The sequence below is a fragment of the Dermacentor silvarum genome, chromosome 3 (assembly GCF_013339745.2).
Source record: "Dermacentor silvarum isolate Dsil-2018 chromosome 3, BIME_Dsil_1.4, whole genome shotgun sequence".
NCBI classification, from domain to species: Eukaryota; Metazoa; Arthropoda; class Arachnida; order Ixodida; family Ixodidae; genus Dermacentor; species Dermacentor silvarum.
This window is the reverse complement of record NC_051156.1, coordinates 175,694,808-175,720,053: the sequence shown is the minus strand read 5'-3', so window position 1 is coordinate 175,720,053 and position 25,246 is coordinate 175,694,808.

The window sequence follows — 25,246 nt, the reverse complement described above, 5'->3', positions numbered from 1 at the left end:
ATCTTCCCGTAGGGGAACCCTGAGTAGTATGCGAAGCAGCCATGGGGTCGACTCAAGGTAGTTTTATCAGCTGTATAAACTTGGACATGCAGCAGCACCAGCAACGCGCAGAACTGTTGTCGACGCCGTCGGCGTTTTGCCCGCGTTCGCACCGAACGCGCGCAAAGTGGAACCGGAAGTGGAACCGGAACCGGAACGACATCTAGTGAACACTTCATAAAACTACAGGTGGCTACGGACACACAACGCCATCTATTGAGCAATTCATAAACTAGAGGTGGCTACATACTACTACTACTACTACTACTACTACTACTACTACTACTACTACTACTACTACTACTACTACTACTACTACTACTACTACTACAGAGGAGGGAACGACCCACACCCTAAGGAGCTTCGCCCCTAAAATGTACCAGTTCTTTTCACGCATTTGTGCCTGTGAAAATTACGGCACAATGCGTGTACTGAGCGAAAAGGGCGAGATTCCGTTTAGCAAACCACGCGCATGCGTACTGACTGAAGAGGGAGAGAAAAAAATTACAGCAGATCCACGAGGTGAATGATGATGAGATTGGGCGAAGCTCCTGGTAGTAATCATCGGTAAAACCGTGAAAGTTCTTCCGTTAATTCGCCCGATAAAATTGACGTGAAACGATTGATGAAATGTTTTATCAAACTTTTATTGCTGGTTTCCGTTGTCCTTTCATTATGACCGCACATAGTGCAAGATCGTCAACTACAAACCTCTGGCGTCTTTCGTTAAGCAGCTGGCGTCTTGAACTTGACTTGCCACCGCTCTGGGCAGCGCGTTCGAAACGCGTTGAAGGTAAGGCGGAGAGGCCACAACGTCTTACACCAGCTTCTTACACGGGCCGTAACGCGCTAGCACAAACGCGTTAGAAACGCGCTAGAAACGCGGCCTTTCGTTAATGTTGTGTATTTATTGCCATCGTGGTGCGTGTGTCCATGTCCGCTTCGTGGCGTAGTGGGCTAACGCCGCGTGCTCGGAAGCGAGGGGTCCCTGGTTCGATTCCGCGCTACGGACACAACTTCGGAATTTTTTTTCTCATTTTTCTCAGACTGGTTACACACTACTACTACGACGACGGGGACGAACGGGTGCCGCTATAAGGAGCTTCGCCCCTAAAAATGACGGAGCAAAAGGGTTAGAGGGCAATGCGTGAAACAAAAGTCGTGGGAGCTTGCACTACGCGCATGCGCAGTTTTCCCGCTGCCTGCGCTCTGCTGCAGCAGATACTAGAGTGTTTTACCTGAGCGCTTGCTGTCCGCACCGCTCAGACCGGCATATGCTAGCAAATGCCACACAACCACTTAGCGGGAACGCTATTGCGCTTGCGCACAACGCTCATACCGGCAGTGGAACGAAGACCGCATCCCTCACTCCTCTACAAAGCCGACTGAACGGAGCGTGACAGCGTGTCTACTTGGCCTCTTCGTCGTTTTACAGCCGAGTTGATAGCGCGTTGTTCGCGTCTCGGCAAGACGTGCTTATCAAATGCGAAATCTGCGCAGTTCCCTGCAGTATCTCAGTAAAATCTGAGCGAAGCGGAGCTCTGCTAAAACTGTCTACTGCCGGAACCGGTCTGCAGTGTCTGCTCTTGGGTGAAAACGTGAGCGACCGTGAATGCAAGTGGGGGTGGCAAGATATTGTCATTGTTCCACCACTTGTGCCTTCGACGTATTCCAAACAGCTACAGTTGGATGAGTACGCTTTGAGTTTGACAGTGTTTCGAGAGTTGCGCTAACTTAAAAGACCTGGGCGCTAGTGAGGTTAAAAGCAATACTTTGCATTTGTAGCACAAGACGGCGTGCTGGCCGAAGTAGGCGTTGGTGTAGCGTGCCTCGAGGGCATCGTTGCCGGAGAAGGAGGAGCTATCTGACTGTTGCTGTGTTATTGATTGCTCGCGTAGAGCAGCGCCACTGTTCAGCATTATTTTTTTTCTTATTTTCCGTTAAACTGTGCCAGCACGTGTGTTCGCTCCCGTTTATTCGCTTTACTTACCACTGTGCGTAGCTATAGGAGCATGCTTCTGTGCTTTCGTGGTATGTGTCGCTCATGTCACGTAGGGGAACGTCATGAAAGCTTGCCAGTGTCTGGCAGACACACTTGTGGGAGATGCTGGCCAGTTCGGGAATGAGAGCAGTTCTAAAAAAATGTATTGCACTTCTACTGCCCACTTTCGCGAAATTCGGTCTTATGCTGCTTTAACGCGTCATATTTTCCGCATTCACAGAAACAAAGTTCACGAATGCAGTTCTTTAGACTCGAACATGTGTGTTCGAGTTTGTGACATAATGATAAGGCGTCTATGCTACTGAATTTTTCACGTGAAGGTAACTTGCAGTTTTGTTCGTCTTATCCTAACTTCACTATATCACCTGGGACGTAAACCAGGTCCCTCAGTGTAACTTAACCAAGAGTTCAGTGTTGCAATGTTCATGATCAAAGAGGTCAGCAGTACATGCATTCCTCACGGCATCATCTGTCTGCATTTTACAGATGAAGCGTGATGACCTTCATGCGCATAGTTCCCTTTGTGCAAGCAATGCAAAAGCTCAAAGTTTGCGCTCTTGCAGCCTATTTCACAAATTTAAGAACTTCGGCTTCAAGTTTGTTTTCTGTTTCATTTGCCTTCTTCCATAGCGCTCCACGAGATCAACCCAGATCATGACACAAGATCAACGGCAAAACAAACGGGTCTTGAAACGGGTCTTGAAAAGCCCTGAATCGGATCATAAAAGCCGACCGGGACATTTTCGTATGATATACGTTTTCTCCCTGAAGCATATTTCTTCGACTGTCAAAATTAAAGTGAGCTGAGGCGTATTGAGAGTGTGCTGCACCAACGTTTTCATGCTCCAGAACTTATACTCTGTGTTCATTTTTTTGCCCACAGCTCAAGCATCCTGCCATTCTCCAGCGTGGATCGACTTCACCAATATTGAAACTGTAGCCTCTAATGCCTTTTTTTCTTCAACACTGCCAGAAAAGTGTTTTCTGCAATAAACCAGTTACTTTCTACCTTCTTACCTATTTAACATACTAGTTTATGTCACCAGCATTTCTGGTGATACATACGTCATTCGTCAGTATTTCAGAAAAAACAGCGTACCTTGCACTGGAGGCGCAATGCTAAAGAGACAGCGGAGCTGATGGGCACCCAGCTAGTCCTGGCTTTTGGGCTAGGCTAAGCACTACCAAGTCATCCCCAGCTTTTTCGGAATGTATTGAGTATTTATCGATTATCGATTGTCTATTGATAGGCTATCGATTGGCTATCGATGACTGATTAAGCTTAAGTAGTCCCAACCATACTTATCTAGACTTAGCCAGGCTTAGCTTCGCTAGTTCACAGGGGTATGTGCCACTGCGCTTGGACCCTTTCTGCACACCGCCAGGACCGGGCCACATTTATTGTGGACGACAAACGGACTCACAGCCTGCTTAAACAGCTCCGCTGTTAATCTCATTGCAGTTAGTATGTACGACAAACATACCAAGCTTACTGTGCGCTTTTCTTCTTGTATATATTGTAGGGTCCTAAAAACGTGAAATTACTAAAAAGTAAGAGCAATAAGCCAATACATTTTTTTCAATTACGTGGTTTCGTGTATTGCTAGGCACGTTGCAAATTGTTAATGCATAGTCAAACACAGTTTGCCAATCAGAGATATTGGTATTTATTGGTACACAGTACACTAACACAAGATAATTACACTTGCTCATTATATTTTCTATCAATTCGCCTCGTATATATGTTTAGAGTGCTTCCTGTCTTCTTTCTTGAGCTACAGTGGCTTCTAATATACTTCGAATAAGGTTATTATGCTTTCATGTTGGCATCAGCAGTTGCTTTGGTTTATTGCCACTGACATTTTTCTTGCTTCAAACGAAATCTGTAGCTTCTTAACTGTCAAGTAACTGGTACTTAGTAAATCGGTTAGGCTTTGCAGCAAGAGTAATAAAGTGCGTTTTTCGAGTGAACGGGATACTCTAATATTGATAACTAATAAATGTAGCAGGCTCTTTGTTATCGAAAAGCACAGTTTAATAATTTACAGAAATACTGATAATATTGTTGCAAATGTGACGGCATGTCATCGTGATGCCGTGGAATGAAATTACAGAAACCAGTATTTTTTTACAGGCAATTGCTGTAAATATGACGGCCTGTTAATGCGGTGCTATCGAATGAAATTGCAGACACGTATTTTTTTACGGTAAGTTCCTCTAAACGTGACGACCTGTTTTTGCGTTGTCGTGGAATGAAATTGCAGACGTCTGTATTTTTCACGGGAAGTTGCTGCAAACATCACGGCGCGTAATGCATAGAAGTGGAATGAAATTACGGGCGTGTGTACGTTTTACGGGAAATACTTGGCCGCCGATGATGCCGGGATAAGTTCCCAGTAAAAACAAAGGTGCATTTTTCTTTTTCTTTTTTTTACAGTGTGGGCATGCGTCATTGAGAGCGTGCTGCATTTCAACGGGCCTCACTGACGCTAACTTGTGTCACTAGGTATGTAACGCTCTTCAACGAACCTCTTTGACGCCAACGTGGGTCGCTGAGTACGTGCCAGTCTTCAACGACAAAACAAATTCTTTAAAATTTAACCGTCGCTGGGTTGAAAGTCGAACCTGCGTCATGTATATTGAGACACTCTTGTTTGAACATATATTCACACACGCTCCACGCGTGCCCATCGCGGCGCCGCTGTTGGATGCTGCAGCGTGCCACCAGGATATAGTGCGCGAGGGAGGAGCCAAGCGTCATACATGACGCCTTTCGGCGGCAGCAATACGGCGCGTCACTGCATTTTTTAGGCTATTCTTGAGGGCACTATTTCAGCTCTTCCATACCCATGTGCACAGGTAACCATGAGCGTACCAGGCGTAGCCAATGCTATTGAGTCGCTGCCACTTAATTAAAGCCCTAGTCCTGACGGCATCAACGCTAAACTTCTTAAAGTGACAGAGCAAGTTTCATTCATTTTACTATCGCTTATCTTTCAGCCGTCCTTAGACAGTGGTAGCATTCCCGATTGCTGGAAAATGGCCCATGTCATTTTCATATTCAAATTCGGCAATAAAGCAAGTCCTCAAAATTACCAACCGCTATCACTGACCTGCATTTCCAGCAATGTTAGACCAGTTAGACCACATCCTTTTCTCACGCATGATGAAGCATTTAAATAAAAATAATTTACTTACAGACAGTAAGCATGGCTTCAGGCACAAGAAATCTTGTCAAACACATTTCTTCGAACTAGTTACTGACCTTCATGAATACATACATGAGCAAAAATACACAGTCGCAATATTCATTGATTTTAGAAAAGCTTTTAATTGTGTTGCATTCCAGAAAGTCGATAACTTAGAATTAGATGCTAACACAACCCGTTGGATTGCCAACCTCTTAATTAATCGATATCAAAGGGTTGTCATTAAGGAACATACATCTGGAAACACGCATGTCATCTCAGGAGTACCACAGGATTCAGTTCTGGGACCATTGCTTTTTCTCATTTTCATTAAAGATATAACGAAACATATAACGAATAACATACGTTCTAAAATGATACTGTTTGCGGACAACTGCGTCATTTACACGCAGATATTAACTCCCGATGACGTCACTTGCTTACAAACGGACTTAGTGCAACTCAGCCATTCTTGTAAGGTCTGGCACATGAACATTAACGTAGAGAAAACAAAGCTTGGCTCCCTTAGCACAGCAGCCGGATGCTCTACCCACTAGGCCGTGGACTACGCAGTGACCCAAATTGGCAGACAAACGAACACACATCCACATAACAAACACTTTCTGCGGAGTTTCTACGCTGACATATGCCCCTTAATTAAGGGAGGCGAACCCGCGCCACGAATGCCTCTGGGGGCATTGAACTCGCCATATTGACAGACAAACAAACCGCAAACTGGGTGAAGTTCCCAAAGAATTCTAATCACCCGCCGTGGTTGCTCAGTGGCTATGGTGCTGGGCTGCCGAGCACGAGGTCGCGGCCGCATTTCGATGGGGCCGAAATGGGAAACCCACCATGTACTTAGATTTAGGTGTACGTTAAATATCTCCAGGTGGTCCAAATTCCGGAGTCCCCCACTACGGCGTGCCTCATAATCAGATCGTGGTTTTGGCACGTAAAACCCCATAATTAAAAAAAAGAATGCTAATCGCTTAAAAAGACAGACTCAGCCGTCTAGAGCCAATGATGGCGCAAAGCAGCTTCCTAGGAATGTACACCTTCACGCGACCTAGCAACCCCAGCCTTACAACTGAACTCATCTTCACATAATAAGCATCGGCCATATTTCCCTGCAAGCCAGCAAACTTAAATGGAAGTTTGGCTTGTCGGTGACGTGGTGAAATTTGTAGTTCTCCGGCGCGTCGGATGCATGAGTCAGGAACAACTCTTCCAGAGATTTTTAACCCCGGAAATGAAACATGCAGGAGATATTGTGACGCACGCGAATTTTTGCGGGCACATTGGTTTGAACGGAGGCATGTGTTGTGTGTATGCTTCAGGTACGCTGGTGTCGGAGGCGATCATCGAGACAACCTACAGTGTGCTGTCGTAAACCTAGGAAATGATGGAATTGGCTAATACTCTCCAGAACTTTACGCTTGATGACGTTGCTCAATTATGGCACTGAAGTAACAATTCTCTTCCAATTTTTTGCCTTTCTACGCTTCGCGAATGGTCCGAGCTGCGATCCCACGTATCAGGATCAGAATCAATATATTCAGCATCAACATGAGGGTGATAACATCCACCGTCTGTGAACGGTGTATGATAACAAAGGAATAGAGGCGAGAGAAAGGAATCTTTACAATGTTCCGGCCCACGCTCTGGCTGCTGCTCGTGTAGTGGCGACGTCCTTGCAAGCAGATCACTGTCGGCTTTTTTGCATCAAGCCTGATGCTGCGGCAAAGCACGCTTTACAGGAGAACGCTGTGAAGTTTCTATAAAGCCCGAGTCGGCGGGCCTCTCGTTTTTTGTGCGTTACGTGTTAAATTTTACGCGCGAGCGTAGATGCCCCGTCTGTCAAATGAGCGAGATTATGTTTGTCCCCGCGAGGGGAAGTGAGCGCCGGAGAAGGAAGGCGCCTAGAGCTCTCTCTGTTTGTGCTTCGACGCTGCAGTGCTCGCAGTACATGTTCGCGCCGTCCAAACGGTTGCGCGTAAGCCGTGTTCACGAAGTCAAACGTCACTGTAAACTTTTTTCAGCGACAGGTTTCTGCAACTGCTACCTTATTACACTTTCAAAAATAAAACTCGTTTCAGTTCTATAGACTGCGCTTAAAATGTACAAACACTCGAATCGTGCCTCATATATTTGGTTGGAACCTCAAGCTCGTTGCACAGGTGAATCAACTTGTTAGTGGGGTGGACAGCCGCTGAGCGTTCGCAGCAGATAACTAGAGAGAGCGGCTGAGTTCTAGATCAGTTTGTTCTATAGCACATGGACCAAGAACGCGGCATGATTATGAGTGTTCTGACTGAGGCATCATCCTGTACTCTAGTAGCCATTGCAATAGGCGTACGTCTTTTGCGGATCACTCTGCATTCGGACTCCATCATTTGATTGCAAATGAACTACAAATCATGCAAGATTCTTAGCACATTCGCGACGCGTACATTGAAAGAGAACATTACCTTGCTCCTGTTCCCACATAATTTCACAAACTATTCCTTCAACTATACCACACGTAAGCCAGCTAGCGAAAGACAATCCATATTAACACGCCTCTTTAAGAGCATTAAAACACAGACGTCTAAAAAGATGGACACAAGTAAAAAAAAAAGATGATGCAAACCAAAGGAGGCAGCTTGGATTAGGTCTGAATGCAATTATCACCCGAAAAAAAAATTTCGTTTGGTGAAACACTAACCTAACGCCAGAATTAACTACGTGGACGCGAAGCTCTCGCCAGGAGTGAGTTTAAGTGTTCTTGCGAAAGAACGCGCTATATCTCGCCGCAAACATTCTTGCCGAGTTAAGGGCTCCCCGGGCGCGAAGTTTGGAGCCCAGTTCTTTCAAAAAAGCTTTCTGCTATAAACCAAAGTATCTTACTGCGTTCCTAGGCAATGTTTGAGAAAGACAGTGAGGTTATAATGGTACCACTCGGGCACTTCAACTGCCAGCGTTGTGGTACTAGTAAAAGCACCTTAATTCAATAAATACCGCAATAAGAGTCAATTTCTTGCATTCCTGTCCACTTATCTTCTCTTCCTGTTCTTTCTTTATTTGGGGATTTATTAACGGGACCTGTTACTCCCACATGCTTCCTACTAAATATATTGGCGCATGCTTCCCTTCCTCTCTCCCTCTTTCTTCAGCCATCCGCAAAAATAATTTAATCACTGAAAGATCGTCTGCTCAAGCTTCATTGAGATTTGGCACTGTGCATTACAATTTCTGCGTCTGTAACGGACACGTTTTTAGCAGAGCCCTTCTGCGTTTTCTTTTTTTTATTATTAATAATATTATTCCTCAACGTGGTAGACTATATTTAAATTAACCATATTAAAGCGCCGTGTGGATTAAAGTGTTTTCAGAGGGTACTTCTGGAGCACTTCTGAAAGCTCTTTCTTATTTTTCATAATGAAACAAGTCTATTTTCGTTGAATATTTCGCAGCCGTAAAGCCCAAATTAGTAGGTCTTCAAATTTATCGTCCAATCCAACAAAACGCTAGCCACGGATTATAATTTAACAAAAGCGGCAGGTTTACATTGACTCAACTGCTGGCCGTTAGCTTGCATCTAATCAGCTGCGCATGCAATTGCCTTATTGAGCTCTGTTGGGCGTGTAACAGAAGGAACCGGACTGGTATGGCAAGCACGTGATTCGCAAACAACCCAGTAGACGAAATTAGCTGCTCCTTTGACTGCGGATAATTGGTGTGCAGATAAAGGACGTCATTGAAATAAAATTAATTTTACAAACACAATCCACAATAAAAACAAAGCGACGTATCGTGCGTTTAACACGCAGCTCAACTTTTTTTTTTTTTTTACTAAGTTTAACGTCTCTGAGAAACCTATTTGCGCGGGCAAGACCGAGCCAGCATGCTGTTATCATGAGTCCAGAAAATCGTCACGTTCAAGATCATACTCGATGGAGTATCGAAACAGTGACGTATTGTAATGACTTTCAGATTTTTCATCTCTGAGCATTCCATGCACAGGGGACAAAAAAACTCGTCCGCTGGTATCGCTCGTGAATAGCTCGAAATGCTTATTCGTTCAAGGTAAAAGTCAAAGCTCGCAATTCCGTGCAGGAACAGCTGGGGTCACAGAACTTCGCGCAATACCGGGCACAGGCCAAGCCTTCGTCGCACAAGTACAAGCCTTCGCAGCAGTTACCCAAACAAGCAATGCTCTCCAATATGTTACAGAGAACTCCTATAAAACGTATATACTGAAACAGTCCTGTGTTAAAGAGACACTAATAAGAAAAAAGAAGTGCTGTTGTATTGGGAAGTTAGCTTTCTACAATACAAAAAAAACGAGAATCTGATTGTTGATGAAGGCTTGGGAAACCAGAAAAGGTGCAAAATCGAAAGACCGGTGGTGACGCCGAATATCTCCACCAACTCGTCCTGACGTCATGGATTCTGACGACGTCACCTCGGACCTGGTTTTTCTTTTTTGATTGTTAAAGATGGGCTACAGTCGAATCTTGTTAAATGAAACCTCCAATGACCGGAGATATATGGTCCGATAAACAGGAGCTCCCTTCATCGCGAGAGATGTGCATGGGTGCAGCTCTGTATGTTACACTCTCTCTTAACCCTGTCGTCAGAAATGTTGAGTATTAAGAAGTTGATGTGGCAGCTAGTTGAAAAAAAAATGAAAATGACGAGGTCTTCAACACCTATTCTGGAGCCAGTACAGTCGCCGACCGATAACTTGGACTCTGCAGGGGCCGCCCATACAAGTCCAAATAAACAGAAGTCCAAGATAACGGATTCGCCAGACCTAATTCTTCACCAAGCGGCTCTACAAGGAATATAAAAAAAATGCTTGCCAAGCCTGTTGCTGTAAGCACATACGCTTGCATGTGGCCTGGTCTGTCTGTACGACCATCGTCTTGCTGTCGATACATATTGCCGCGTCTGTAGTGCGGCAAAGACGACAACAAGAAGATATATCGCCACTTCTTGGAAACATAACGAAGAAGCAGAGAAAGAAGAAGCAGTGGTCAGCGCGCGGTATTAAACCAGTCCGTTCTTGTTACTACTCTTACTGACAAGTGCGTTTCGTTTGTCCCTCGAGTTTCCGAAGCTGCGTCAATATAGACCAAATTACGGTTAATGCATGCACCAAGTCTTCAACCTTGAACAGTGGTTGGCCGCGCTCCGATGGCCGAATAACAGCGGGGTTTTTTACAACTGTTATTTACTGGCACTTCACTCGCTCCATTGCAGCTTTCATTGGTTCAAATATCGAGGATCGAAGCGTTGCTATTTACCACGTAAAGAAAAGCACTAGACGGGCGGCACATGCCACGCGTTTGGCAAAAATTACTTTCTTCACAGATAACAAGTATTGCAAAAGAAAGGAAGAAAAAATAATTCTTTAGGGCTTGATTCTGTAGTTGTGTTTATAGAATTGCGAACGCTTCGTTTCGATCGACTATATATATATATATATATATATATATATATATATATATATATATATATATATATATATATATATATATATTTTTTTTTTTTTTTTTTCATTGGGCTAGTACAAAACTAACCAATTGAGGGCCTGTTGTTTCGTTGAACTGGCAATTCCTTTTTAAGCCATTTCCGTTTACCAGGATTCTACTTTATATTGTATTTCAAAGGATCCAAGGACTAAACTTAGCAAGTTTTGAAAACTTTTCCTGCACCTCAACAGGCCCAATACGGAAAAAAAATCTGGCAAAATGTGTGACCTCACACTGATCTACCGGTGCTGGGATTTCAAGGCAAACTTGTTAGTATGGGAAAGTTCGGCCTTCATTTCCTCTTACAATCAATTTCATACCACCAAATTAACAAAAATAGTTACCAAAGCATACTTAGTAACTTTAAACTGACTTATACTGTCTATCTGCGATGTGCCTTCAAACAACGCAGTTATTTCGGTTGGTTGGTTTTGTCCTTGTTAACTTGTCCGTTCGTTCGTGTTCGTATGTTCTAGTAACTATGCATTCGCACTTTGCATGCCCTACTATATGAATGGCAATATATTTACGCACATGCTTCCCGTGCTACACTGACCATTCTGTGCATTATTAGCGTTGCGCAGTGTTATCTATAATTTCTATGCTACTCAATATATCGTAGAATTCAGCGAGTATTCTGCAGCCACCATGGCTTCGTCCCTTTCCCACACTGCGACATATTTTATGGTTTGTAGAGCCGTACGCACTCCCAGTCTAGTGCGCGCCTTAATGATGTGCTACAGAGCAACGAAAGGAAGAATTAACAAGAGTGGCTGGATGAATGCAAGCAGGTTAAAGTTTGTGCAATGCGCTTGATCATTGAGCTGCCACTTCGCGCAGGAACTGTTGCTCAAACTCAGCAACATCTCTGAAATATGTTTCTTTGACTCCTAACCATGCCACTACGCTGTTCGAGATAGACGTGTTGACGTCCGCAAAACATAACGTCCGTAGAACATGACTTCCGTAGGACTGTTTTTAACGACTTTTAAGAGCCGATAAGTACTTGCATCTGGAAAGACAGCTGAAAAAAGATTCACTGACTTTCACGTCGCGAAATCAAGAAAAAATCTCGGACCACTCGCCAATATTTATCGAGCACCATTTCCGGCCGAAAACGATGCGCTGTCGAGGACGGCATTTTATTTTTGAGCAACGAAAGTATAATTACGACCCCGTATTCTTGACAGATGCGTTCGCCGGTCCTCGCTTGAGAAGCTGCTCCCGCTCTTCTAAATCCCCATTACGACCTGTACGCAGTCACTGGAAAAAAAGAAAAAGAAAGAAAGAAAAACAGGAAGAACGAAAGAAAGAAAAACAGGAAGAAAGAAAGAAATATTTTTTTTTTTTTGTATATTACAGAAGGCAGTTTCCGCCGAAACCATGAATATCTGCTCTGAGCTTTTTATGTGGCTGCCTATGTCATCACGCTTACAAGCTGCACGTTTTATTTATTAATTTTTATTTTTTTTAGCTCAAAAGGGTGGAGAGCATTCCAGTGTCGCCACCGAAGGTCAAGGTCATTCGCTCAACGCGCCAAACCACTCGTACACCTCACAATCTCGAACAAACGTTTCATTCTGAGTAAAATGAGCATCGTTTCCTTCAACATTTCCCTGCTCCAACCGGTCCTGCAAAAGCATTTGAACCGACTCATCAGCGCAATTCCCTTTGCCCGTCTCCATTTCTTTTCTCAGCCGCATCGTTAGGTCGCGGCCTTAGCGGCTCTCCCCTTTTTCTCCTCGTGTGCGTCAGAAGGCGTGCGCCGGAAAACAAATTGAGAAATGCCTCGAGCACAGGCTTTCGCTAATGACGGCAAAGATTAGCACCGATGGTTAGTGGACGACCCGTCCTCCGCCGTTGTGTCAGAAAGGGCACAGGTTCGTGCAAACCAAGAGGAAAGGTTAGAGTGTGTCCATACGGGAGAGAGAGAATAAAAAAAATTAAGGTATAGGGTACGAGTACCCGTTTACTATAAACGTCGTGTAGCGGTAGCTGCGCAAAGCACTGCAGCGCGAAATAAAAGCGAAGATTGCGGTGGTGTGCAGGGCTCTCGGGGGCGAGGTAATGGTCGCGAGGTGGGTCATTGGGGCAGAATATTGTCGTCGGGCCGCAAAAGTGTCAACTACATTGGTGCGGAGAGAGCTATAGGCGAGGCATTGGGGCTATTGGAAGAGGGAACGGTGGGGAATAAGGGAGCAAGGAGAGGGGCTTTAGGGAGAACCTTGGCGACAATGTGGCCTGCATATTTCATCTGCCCCTTGCCTGGGCGGGGCTGGGCTGTCAGGCGGGCTTGTTTCATTTCTATATTTTTTCTTTTTTTTCGTTCGTTTTCGTGCGCAAGGCAGCAACGAAAGCTTAGCGGAATCACCCTCCCCTCTTAACTCTCTTAAGCGTTTTCGTGAGGATACCCGTACTTATCATTGCAGCCTTCCGTACTTCTTTTGGCTCTGTCCTTCGCCACTATTTATTTATTTTTTTATCTGTTCGCCGTTCGGACATGATGCAGCGATGTAAAGGGCGGCTGTCCCAAGGTCACCGCGCGGTTTTTAACAATGGAACCGTACGTCACTGCGCGCTTGTTGGTATAGTTTTGCTTTTGACTGGGTGGGAGGGGAATAATATTTTGAAATTGAGGTCATTCTTCCCGCTTTTGTTTTCCTGCTCCGACGCACGCGAAGGATTCAGGGGCGGTTGCTTCCCGCGGCGTGCTTAGCCGCCTCCTCAGGTATTGTGTTGATGTCATCTCGCAAGAGATTTAAAATGCCCGCGAAAGAGAATTAAATTACATGCGAGTTGTCTACCGTTTTTCTTTACTGCGCCCGTTCTCAGTCACAGGAAAAAAACATTAAGAACGAGGACCCTAAAAATTGTAACTGCGAATTTATTATCCGCATGCTCACGCACACCTATGGCGACTTTGTGTGTCCTTGTGGTTCTTCGTGTATTGTTAGGAAAGTAGCACAATGAATCTATACGACAACTGATTGATTGATTGATTGATTGATTGATTGATTGATTGATTGATTGATTGATTGATTGATTGATTGATTGATTGATTGATTGATTGATTGATTGATTGATTGATTGATTGATGAATCGATCGATCGATTGAACGATTCTTAATCTTAATGCAGGATCGTTCTTGCGTACCACCATATCAGGATGCGATTGCCGCGACCGTAAGAAGAACCTGCGACCCCGTACTCACCTGGACGTTATAGCCATGAAGCCACCGTGGCGAGGGAGCCAAAATGAACCTCTGCTGAAGTTTTGTTGAGCTGGCCTAATGTCCGAGGATGTTCGATGTCCATAGAGAGCCAGTGGAGTATGGAACAAGGGGTACTACTTACACTTGTGTTTACACCCAAACACTTCGCTGTACAGCATGGCTCAGACTCCCTGAGCTAGATGAGGCGGGAAACACTGCTGCGAAGAACTTTATCCTGTCTCCATCCTGGCCTTACTTCAAGATGGCCTTTCTATCCTGGCCTTCCTGCCTCTCCCTTTTCTTCAGCACATTTCTGAATGCGAGATGAGAACGAGGATAGACGAAGGAAAATGGTGGTCCAGGTACACATGCAGACGCAGCGTGCGCGCAGGCTTGTCTTGTCTGGTTCGTTCAGATACTAGGTTTCACTCCGAACTGAACTTAAGCTCAATCTTTGTGCAAAATTGGTGTTTTCAAAACACAAATATGTATCCGGCGTGTTGTACCCGCATATTAACTAACGATACCACTGTACGTGAGCCATCTCCAACAAAAAAGAAAGTTTGATATCAGGGTATATCCGCAGAAGTGCGCGCTGATGACAGCTTCTCATGTTTTATCGAATCTTCTACCACGTGTTAAAATGTGCTGTATCTGTCAATTTCTTTTTGAAACCGTTCTTTTTTATTTCGATTCACCTGACTCGCGCTCATGATAGCTGCCGCCATCATACATTCTGCCTAGCAACGAAATTAGGAGCCTGATTGGCAGGGTGATTTACGTCTTAATTCTTTCGGCCGATCCACAATCACGGTTTGAATCAATCTACCCCTTTTTTCCCTTCCTCCAACGCAACCATAATCAACGCCAGCGCTCTCGGACACCAGCGATCTAATGGAATTACACTAAGCCACCTGAGCGTGTTGCGAAACAAAGGTGGTTGTACTGTTTTTATAACTACAGACCTTAATGAGCGTTTGTGAATAGCGTTTGTATGTATGTGCGTGCGTGTCCGTAGGTGTTGGCATGCGCTGTCTGCCCTATCGTGACAGCGCGTTGACTGTCTTATCATGTTGTGACGGTGTTACCATAAGCTGTGCGCTTGTCACTGCTTTTGCCCGCCCCCATCACCTATATAAAGGCGTGCTAAAAAACCCTGATTGTTCTTCTTCCCATCACCATGTAGTTGCTTCTGTCCTTAGCTCGCCACACATCCCGTTACGTGATGTCAGAAGTGGGCCGCAGTGACTACAATGGAACTTCTGAAGGCCCCGCCATCCTTGCAACTGCAGATGTGCCTTTTGTGTAATCACTGCGTACTATACCGTATCGCCCATAAAAGAGCTGGAGTATTGCATGTCAGGTCGTCAAACAGGCACGCCATGGCACCCGTCACCAGCTTCTCTATGTCAAGATCTCTCTCTCCCTTTCTCTCTTTCTCTCTCTCACCTTGCTCTGCTAATTCACGTTCAGTTTATATTTTTATATCCAGCCAACAATTATTTGTATATCCAAAGCAGTGTTTTTTGTTTTTTTTTTTCTCACACACCTAACCATTATCAGCAGCAGCATTATCGACCAAGTTTAATTTCGCTGCAGCACAAATGCCCCTTGAGAGGTAACTCAAATGAGTCGGTCCTGCGTCAAGCGAATCCACCTTACGTCTGGAAAGATGAAAACTCATACCAACCATTTATTCTACAATAGATAACGAATTATGACGTTACCCACTCACCAAACAGCAGACAATAAAGACGCACATAAGCGTTATGACAAAGTCCTTTTTATCAACATTACAACCTTGGGTTTTTCATTCATACGCGAACCGCGTTGAAAAGCGGGAACGTTCCATTCTTTCTGGACTTGGTAATCAACGTATTTGATAGCCCAGTGTAGAAAGAACGAAACGAAACGATAAAAAAATAGTCGTGTCGGAAACCTCGTTGACATTTCAATAACGCGAAGTGACATACGTTATTGCAGAAGCCCGCAAACCATTTTGAAGGCATCGCAGAACTGGCGCGGGAGGTTCCACAACTAATCTGCAATAGGAGAGAGAAAATTATAAAGAAACAAAACAATTTAAACACTTCAGAAAAAAAAAAGCAAAGCTTCGCGCAGGCAATGTCACCCAGGTCGGCATACTTGCTTTCGGTGCAACTGTTCCTTTTTGTTTTCTGTCGGAAAATCCCAAACCGATAGCGTGAGCGAGCATAGAGTAAAAATAAAAAATAAAAAAAATGAAAAGGAAGAAGAAGCGAAGCAATAACTACGCATTTTAAACCACGTGGACGAAAGAAAAAGTATAATATAAGCGTGGCGCGTGCTTCTGTTTCAGATGGCACTGATGCATTTAGACAGCCTGATTTGCACGCTCTCAAAAACTCTCCATATTTCTTCTGTGGGCGTCGAAATTGACGACATCGCACGTTTATAGATTCCCGGCGGCACCAAACTAATGCACATCGTTCGTTTTAGCTCCACAAATGTTTGTAACACGACGCTTGGCTCTTACTTTTTTCCTTGCACCATTTTCGAGGAGGAACAAAGCGTGGCATATCGTGTCAAGTCTGACAAGCTAACCACCTTCCTTTGAGCCTACTTCAACCCAACCACTGTCTCCTTCTTCCGGGTATTTCGTCACAGCACGAAATAAGCAGGTATGTAGAAGACGTAGCCTTGGTACGACGCCTCTGGCAGTCGCATTCTTTCCTTGTTAAACAGTATGAACTTGCTTTTCTCTCTTTTGTTGTATTAGGCGGTAATAATAAAAGTATGAGAGGTGTAAATTAGCGATACGTACCGGTAAATATATAACAACTCGAACGCTTCAGATGTGGAGACAGACAATGTCTAACGAAATCCGAAGATGTTTAGGCCTAATCAGTGACTGGACCAGCTAGTCTAGATGCATATTTTGATAAATATAATAGAGACACAAACCCATACAAATACACGCACGCACGCGCAAACGCACCCAAACATAAACACATACACGTGAATTGCGTGACAACAACGTAAACAAATGATTATATTATGGTGAACATTTTTAAAGCGAACCTTTATATGTCTAGGCGAAATCGTATATGGCTAGGCGAAATCGCCTGTGTACAGAAAACTATCAGCATCAGCATTGGCTCGAGCATCGTCGTCTTCTTCGAACGTTGTTGTGCTCGTGCTCAACACGCGCTCGTGTCACTGCTCCCGCGTTCGTCGTCGTCGTCTTCTTCCACAGCTGTCTGCGTTGCCGCTCATTATTCCAGCGCACCATTTCACTCCTGTTCTGTCGTCGTAATGGGGAGGGCGCGTTTACGTGGCTATGAGCCATTGCTTAAACGGGTATGAGCCATTCAAATTGCCTTTAGTAATGGACAGATTTAATTTTGAGCAATTTCATTTCGAAGAATCGCAAGCGGCAACGGCGGCCTGTGGGCCCACCGTAAGTGACGTCGTTCTCTCCATCGCAGCCAAACGTGTGTGCAACCTCATAATTGAGAAATACTTTAATGAGCCCTCGGCATTAACCCATTCATAAACACCGTGGCCACACGTTTCAGCTTCGCTGGTTAACCATCTTCAAAGAGTGAATGGGCCGACGAATGTTATTTTTCCTGAGGGGATACAGGCAGGATACCTTTGGGGCAGAGCGCGGTATAAGTAACTGTTCGCAAACATGTGTTCTGCTACTTCGCTAGCGGCAGAATTCATGCCACTACGCTCAAGATCATCAATCAAAAGCCGCCAACCAGATCAGTCATGATCATCTGGGCGCCAGCTCATCACGGCATTCCTGGCAACGAGGTCGCCAACCACGTGGCTCGAGATTCGACCCACCGAGCCGACGCCGAGGAATCTGAACCCGAGCGCATGCACCCTCTAGTCTCGTACCAAGACAGCACACAACACTACAAGCTAACCCGCAGAACATATGCACCCCCACACAAGTCACTACCTCGAGAGCAGGAGCGAGTCCTCCGAGCTCTACAGGTTAATACATTCCCCCACCCAACCAGAAACCACCTCATAGCCCCTACACAATTCTCTCCGCAATGCCGCTTCTGCGCAGAGCCCGGGTCCCTCAAGCACATAGTAGGGGGTTGCATAGAGGCACCACTCAATCCTCCAAACCCTTACCACACCAATGAGCTTTGGGAGAGAGCCTTGGCCAGCTCCGACCTCGACGATCAGCAACGGCTGATTGCGAGGGCCCAGGACGCGGCTCGAGCTCAAGGCATTCTGCAATGAGGACGCCTCTCCAAAGCTGCATTTACATAATAAAGATGTTTATTCTCTCTCGGCAAATAACGCGTGGCTGAAGCAGGCTACACCAACCTTACTAGATTAGCTTCAGTTGTAAAACTCGGCCACGTTGCGCGGAACCGCCACCCGCCCGCACCTTCATGGCGCTGCCGTCGCACCCAGCTTCACTTTCCCACTAGCCGGCTACGCGAACCGGCCGGACGAAACACGCAGTGCAGCGTTGTGTTTATTCTCTGGTTGGTTGTTGACGGCGGATTTTAGGAAGGATATCATCCGCAAAACTGTAGCCTTCGCCGCGTTTGTTAAGGATATTAGCGGATGATGCCGACGTGCTGCGTTCCTGACTGCAACAAGCGGCTATCGAACGATGTCGACAGTTTGGAGCGCCACTTCTTGTGTGCTCCCAGCAATGCGACACTTCGCTCGGCGTTGAACAGAGCGATTCCTCGTGCCGACCGGGAACTCTCTGCGAAATCCATGGTATGTGATTTACACTTTCATGAGCAGGACATCTTAAAGTGTTTCTTAAGGTACCACGAGACAAGTGGACACGTGCCGAGGGCGCAATGCCGAAAGTGTTTCCGAACTGTCCCTCGTATCTGTTGAAGCAACCGGGGACAAAAACGCAAACGAAGAGACATGTTTGGTGACCTGTTCTGGGCCATCTTAGAAGAGCTGTCAGAGAATACGCTGAGTCGTGTTGGGTGCCCCTTGCGCTTTCAGGAACTGAGTGCACGCACCATTAAATTTTTAACAGCGGAGCTGTTTAGGCTTTTTGCTTTTAAAAAATTAAATTATGGTGTTTACGTGCCAAAACCACGATCTGATTATGAGGCACACCGTAGTGGGGGACTCCGGAAATTTGGACCACCTGGGTTCTTTAATGTGCACCTAAATCTAAGTACACGGGTGTTTTCGCATTTCGCCCCCATCTTCCCCGCGTAGTGTTCGCAAAAAATCGCCTAGCGATGACGTGCGCCTCGCATCACCTTGCGATAGCCAATCAATAGCTAACCGGTAATCGATGAATAAACAGTCAATTCCGGAAAATGCTGGGGATGACTTGGTAGTGCTTAGTCTAGCCCAAATACGTGGCCAATACCTTGCGATAGCCAATCAATAGCTAATCGATAATCGATCCATAATCAATAAATTCCGGGAAATGCTGGGGATGACTTGGTAGTGCTTATATCCTAGCCCAAATACGTGGCCAATACCTTGCGACAGCCAATCAATAGGTAATCAATAATCGATCAATAATCAATAAATTTCGGAAAAGCATAACCCATAAGGCGAGGACCAGCTAGGTGCCGATCAGCTCCGCTGTTTCTTTAGCCTTGCGCAACTTGTGCAAGCTACGCTAATTTTTATTTAGTCACGCGCATGCATACACGTATACCTTGCAGGAACCTTGCATAAAAATGCATTCTTAGGCAAGGTTCCTGGAGCAGCGGCGGGGATCCAGTCTTTAAGTAAAGGCAGCGAGGAAACCTGCCAAGCTGCTGTAGGTGGAGTTGGTTTCCACGTAGGCCCAAATCATTTGCCTAGATTATGTCCCTTCTGACAGTTTAAGTCTTAGCTATATATAGGGGCATACAGCTGTTTTTTTTTTCCTTCGTTTTCTTTAATAAAGCATTCATTGGTTTACAAGAAAGTTGTGCTATTATTTTTGTGGATAACAATTTTGGTCTCGCTAGCTGACGTATAACTGCCCCAGACCAAAGTGTTAAGCAAGTAAAAGCAGCGAGAAAACGTGCCAAGCTGCTGTATGGGAAAAGTAAACTGCGCGAAAGGTTTAGGAGGCAGGAAGAAACACACCACACTTAAAAACGCTGCTTCTGCGCTTCGTCGCATGCGTTTCTTCCTATCGTGCAGTTTAGCCTTCTTTCAGTATGAACCAACTAGCCCGATACATCTTATTGCTGTAGGTGGATACCACTTTAGCATGGTATCACTAATTCGGACTATACGGAGAACGCCAGCGAGCGTGAAACACGCGCATGCTGCCCGTCCGCACGAGCTCAAGGCTGCGGCGAGGCGTCTGCAGTGGAGCGCGATGGAACGGCGCCGCCTTCTGGCGGCTGCCCAAGGAGTGGCGACAGCGGCGGTATAAGCGCACGAGCGGAGAGTTTTACAACTGAAGCTAGTCTAGTAGCGTTGGGCTACACAAGGTGAAGAGCCACTTCGGAAATGCAGGCAGACCTGAGAAGCGGAGCAAGGAAGATGCGTTGGCTTAGGCAGGGCGTCAACTATCGGGACACCAACACCTGTCGGAGGGACCCGGTCGAGCGCCAATGCTCGAGGGGACCTCCAAACGACTCGTCTTCCGCTGCGGTCACCCAGCAGACGAACCAGAGTCCGCGAGGGCTCACATGCCGTCTCCGCTGGTGCCATTCATTGAGCGACGCAACACCAGCAGCGGAACTGTGTGTGCGCTGTGGTAGTTGCTTCTGAGCGCTTGGTAAAGGGACGCTTGGTCTCGCTTGCCCCCCTGCCCTGTGCCCTCGTACGTGCATTTTGTGTGTGTTTGAATATATGTTTGTTTGCCGCGATTGTTGGCATTCCGTCCTTGCTGCCCTCGGAGGCGTCTTGGACTGACACAATTAAGCCTGCTCCCCGAACCATGCACATCATCACACTATATAGGGTAATGATAGAATAGAAGATATCGCTGCAAAAATAAAACGTAATGTACATTTTGCCAAAGCACAAATTGACGGAGAGGATGCAATTCCAAAAAATCACCGTTTCAAATGGGGCATTCGTTCACTAAACATCATTTTCTATGTGTGTGATCGAGAAGAAAAGGAACCGAGGGGCCCCCTCGGGAACCGAGGGTTTGTGAGTGGTGGCGCTGGCTAACACTCCCAGGGTTAGTTCTAGTTGTAAAAGCATAAATACCCCAGAAAGTGGATGGGAAAACGGTTCCGTGGTAGCTCAATGGTGAGAGCATCGCACGCGTAATGCGAAGACGTGGGTTCGTTCCCCACCTGCCGACAGTTGTTTTTTCATCCATTTTCATTTTCATTAATTTATCATTTCTTTAATTCAATTAATAAGTACAAGTAATTTACCCTATGTTGTCCTTGGTGTTATTGTTTGCTGGCTTCTTATGACTTTCTATGTGTGTGTTTCTATTGTACCCTTACTGGTGTTTTTTCGTGTCTATAGACACGAAAAAACACCATTAAGGGTGCAATTTCCCTTAGTATGCAGACTGACTAGGACTGGAGTAACGGGACAGAAGCATGACTTTGCCAACCTCTCAGCACTCTTTATCTATCTATCTATCTATCTATCTATCTATCTATCTATTTTTCCAAATTCTCTTGTCGCCAAGAAACATTCTGTAACAAAATCAACACAACTCACGTCGCGCCATTTCCTGGAGTACGCTTTTCCTATAACATGGTGCTTAGTCTTTCGATCATTCCGTGGATTTCTGGAAGATATGCTAAAATCAAATTATAAGGTTCAATATCCCAAACGCCATTTATCCTACATATTACAACTATTTTTTTAACCAACTAAAACTAATATATCCTAATGCACAGGAAACAAAAAGGTTTTATTTGGCGCATAATTGCTCTACTTTAAAAATTCAAGTTCCTTAAACATTCAGGCTATCGTGTGCCGTCATGTGAGGCACTCTTCTTAAAAACGTAACTCAAGTTCCTCGCAGAACTGCGTTCTTTGAGTTTCTTTTTCAGGAGTTCTTTATGCGTATTGCATTACACGTTTTTTTTTCTGTTTTCTTTTCCTTTTTTTTAACGATGCATGGCCTCTTTGCTTCCCCATCAAACAAAATGATGACACTGCTCATGCAGTTAAAGCCAGAACTTTGTTTCAGCGCCAATGTACGACTAGCTCTGCAAAACTTGTTTAGTATGCGAATACATTAGTGAAAAAGTTCGCTCTTTGGAGAACTGTGCTTCTTGAGACAGGCCTGCAGCGCTCTCCTGCTAATGAGAGATGGACCCATAAAACTACTTCGGATCTGGTTCAACTCCTCACTTTTTACCAGTCACTATGCTCCCGCATTGGCGTAATTTATTTGCGCTTCGTATAGTCTTTTACAGAATTCTCAATACACTTGTGAAAATGGCTCGCTATGGAGCGCAGCATGAAGGCGCGTGAAACATGCTCATGCTTTATGTAAGATACCAAATGTCATGAAGAAGCACGCGTCTCATCAAACGGCTTACTGCATATTTTAAACCCGGAGTTGGGAGTAAATCTAAATGCTAAGGGTTTAGTTTGCCCCTTTTGTCCATAAAATCGAGAAGCCGTATAAAAATCCAGTGCATTACATTGACTACAAAGTATGCATTCGTGTAACAAGAGCCTGCAGTGCGTATTCCGCAATTGTTCCCTTATTTTTCTTTTCTTTTCTGTTACGCTGGGAATCGTGCGGCAAACGAAAATTTCGGCGAAGCGTGTAATTCTTCAGTGTGAGCACCTCAATGAATAGCCGAGTTCAGTTTGTCGTCAAACGGAAGAACTTCAATAACTGGGAAGTTTGAGTGGCCTAAAGCAGATGAATGTTGTTGTTGTTGTTGTTGTTGTTGTTGTTGTTGTTGTTGTTGTTGTTGTTGTTGTTGTTGTTGTTGTTGTTGTTGTTGTTGTTGTTGTTGTTGTTGTTGTTGTTGTTGTTGTTGTTGTTGTTGTTGTTGTTGTTGTTGTTGTTGTTGTTGTTGTTGTTGTTGTTGTTGTTGTTGTTGTTGTTGTTGTTGTTAAACAAATAAACGGTAGCAACTTCGTTCAAATTATCAACATTGGTCGAACAAGAGATCACTTTGGAGCGAACGTTCAGAGTTATTGCCCTGACGAAGACAAGTGACCTTGTCGAAACGTTGGCTACGGTGACATTTCTTCTTATTTTTTTTTAACTTTTGATCATTTCAAGTTTCCATCTTCCTGAGAACCTCAGTTCTGTTTCGAATTCGTTCAAGGTACACTCATGACCAGGCTCTGTTGAATGAAGGCGATTTCTGATCTAGCGTTCTTTGCTCCCGCTCTATTTTTTTTTTTTTCACATGAAAAAAAAAAGAATAAACATGAAAAGGGTTAAACGTTTCATAACCTCTGGCATTTACTTCGCAAGAAAAAGGAAGGAACAAAGAAAAAAAGGAAAAAAGTAGGAAGAGGCATTGATACCCCACTTCGGAAACGAACCGATAGATGACCAAACAAACGTGCGCGGCCGTATAGCTGTATAAAAGCACTTAACCGCCGGACGGGGCGAACCAGCGCGCAGTGCGTGTCCTTCCCTCGCGGACACGTAAGGCCAATTACAGCTGGTTTAATCAAAGCCGCGCCGTCGCGTGCTGCCGATCGCAGTCGTCCGAGAGCGTCCGTCAACCCCCACCTCCTCCTCCCTCAAACCTTCCGCTCGAAATGCCAGGCGATGCAACGCGAGTGCTATTAGGCCCAGCGACGAGCGCGTTGCCGTCTATTTACTCGGGCGGCGGCGGTGGCGAGATTGGGCGCCTAATGAAATGCGGGCTCACGTACACGGTACCACTCGACGCCGGCGGGAACGCCCGTAGGCCATGTACCGTCACGTTGGCTCCGTCTTTTCCTTCCGAGTGAACTGCATAGTACTGCGCAGGCCAAGGCCCGAGACGCGCAATTGTTCAGTCCAACTCTATAGTGATAGTTCTCTCCAGTTACTGGTAGTGGCAGTTTGAGTGCTCACCTAAGCTTTACTTTCATACCGTCATCCCTGCGGATTGCTAATCATTCACCGGGGCGGTTTTCCCACTGGTCGCGACCAAATATTTCATTTAGTTTTATTTTGATTTCATTTCATCCATTATTTCTTAAGGGCCAAGAGCGCAGAGTACATATGTGGGATCTTGGGGTGAACGAACGAAAACAAATTAATTAATGAGAACTTTGGATATAATTCAAAGTTGGCAAGGATTCTGTTGCCGGCTTGGTGGAGCTGGTAGCGCTTCTGTCCCTAACATCTTTCCCGACTAGGCACATGTGACTGTGCGTGCTTGTATAAGTCATTTCTCGTATAAATAATACCATGTAGAATGGCATGCTAGGCATGCATGCGGCGCGACTAGCATCTCCTATATCTATCTGTGCACCCACCGCGATAATGTGGCGATGGCTGAGCTGGAGGTGGCCGGTTCGATTCCTGCCACGGGGACCACAGTTCGACGGGGACGAAATGCAAAAATGTGGTTGATCCCTCTTATATAGGAATCGGTATAGAACACGAAAGTGAAACGTGTCTTCACAGAAGTAGTGTAATGTTTATTTCACATTGATATATAATGTCTATTGGTGTTTTGTGGCTAAAGCGCCCTTAGGCGTTGATGCACCCACGCTGACGCCTGGTGACACGTCTCCTCCATCACGACTACCAACGTCGATGACCATGAGCAACCGTCGTGCATATGGAAGCTGCACTACGCTGCACACGCTAGCACAACGCGAAAGACGAAGCACGTAACTGACACACTAATACAACGCGCAAGACAAAGCACGTAACTGAATCGTCACCGAGTCAAATCAGCGCGTACAGCGCGTCGTAATTGCAGCCTCCGCGATCAACTTCAGAAACATTTTCAGAGCTAATTGCGGAGGCCACGCTCCGCTGTGCTGAGTACGGTGAACGCCACCTAGGTGGCGTTGGTAGTGCTTCTTGATGCCAGCGTCCCTTCGAATGCTGGCATCGAGGCGTCGTAGTGCTGAGACCACCGAAGCGTTCACTGTCGGTGCGCGTTAGTGTCATAATGCAGTACTTCTCTTTTCTGCTCGTAGGCGACGGCACCGCCCCGAGCAAGAGCGCGGGTACACGGAGGAGTGTTAGATATATAAGGCGCGTCTGTGTAGCTCTCTGCAAATGCGTTTGTGGCGCAATGGGTTAAACGCTCGGCGATCTATCGTCGCGGACCGAGAGGTCGTGGGTTCGATTTCCAAATTTTGCATGTTTGTGGAACTTTTAACACGAAAGTGTTTTATGCCGGGGTCCACCAAGACTTCACTGACGTATTTCCGTCACGGAAAT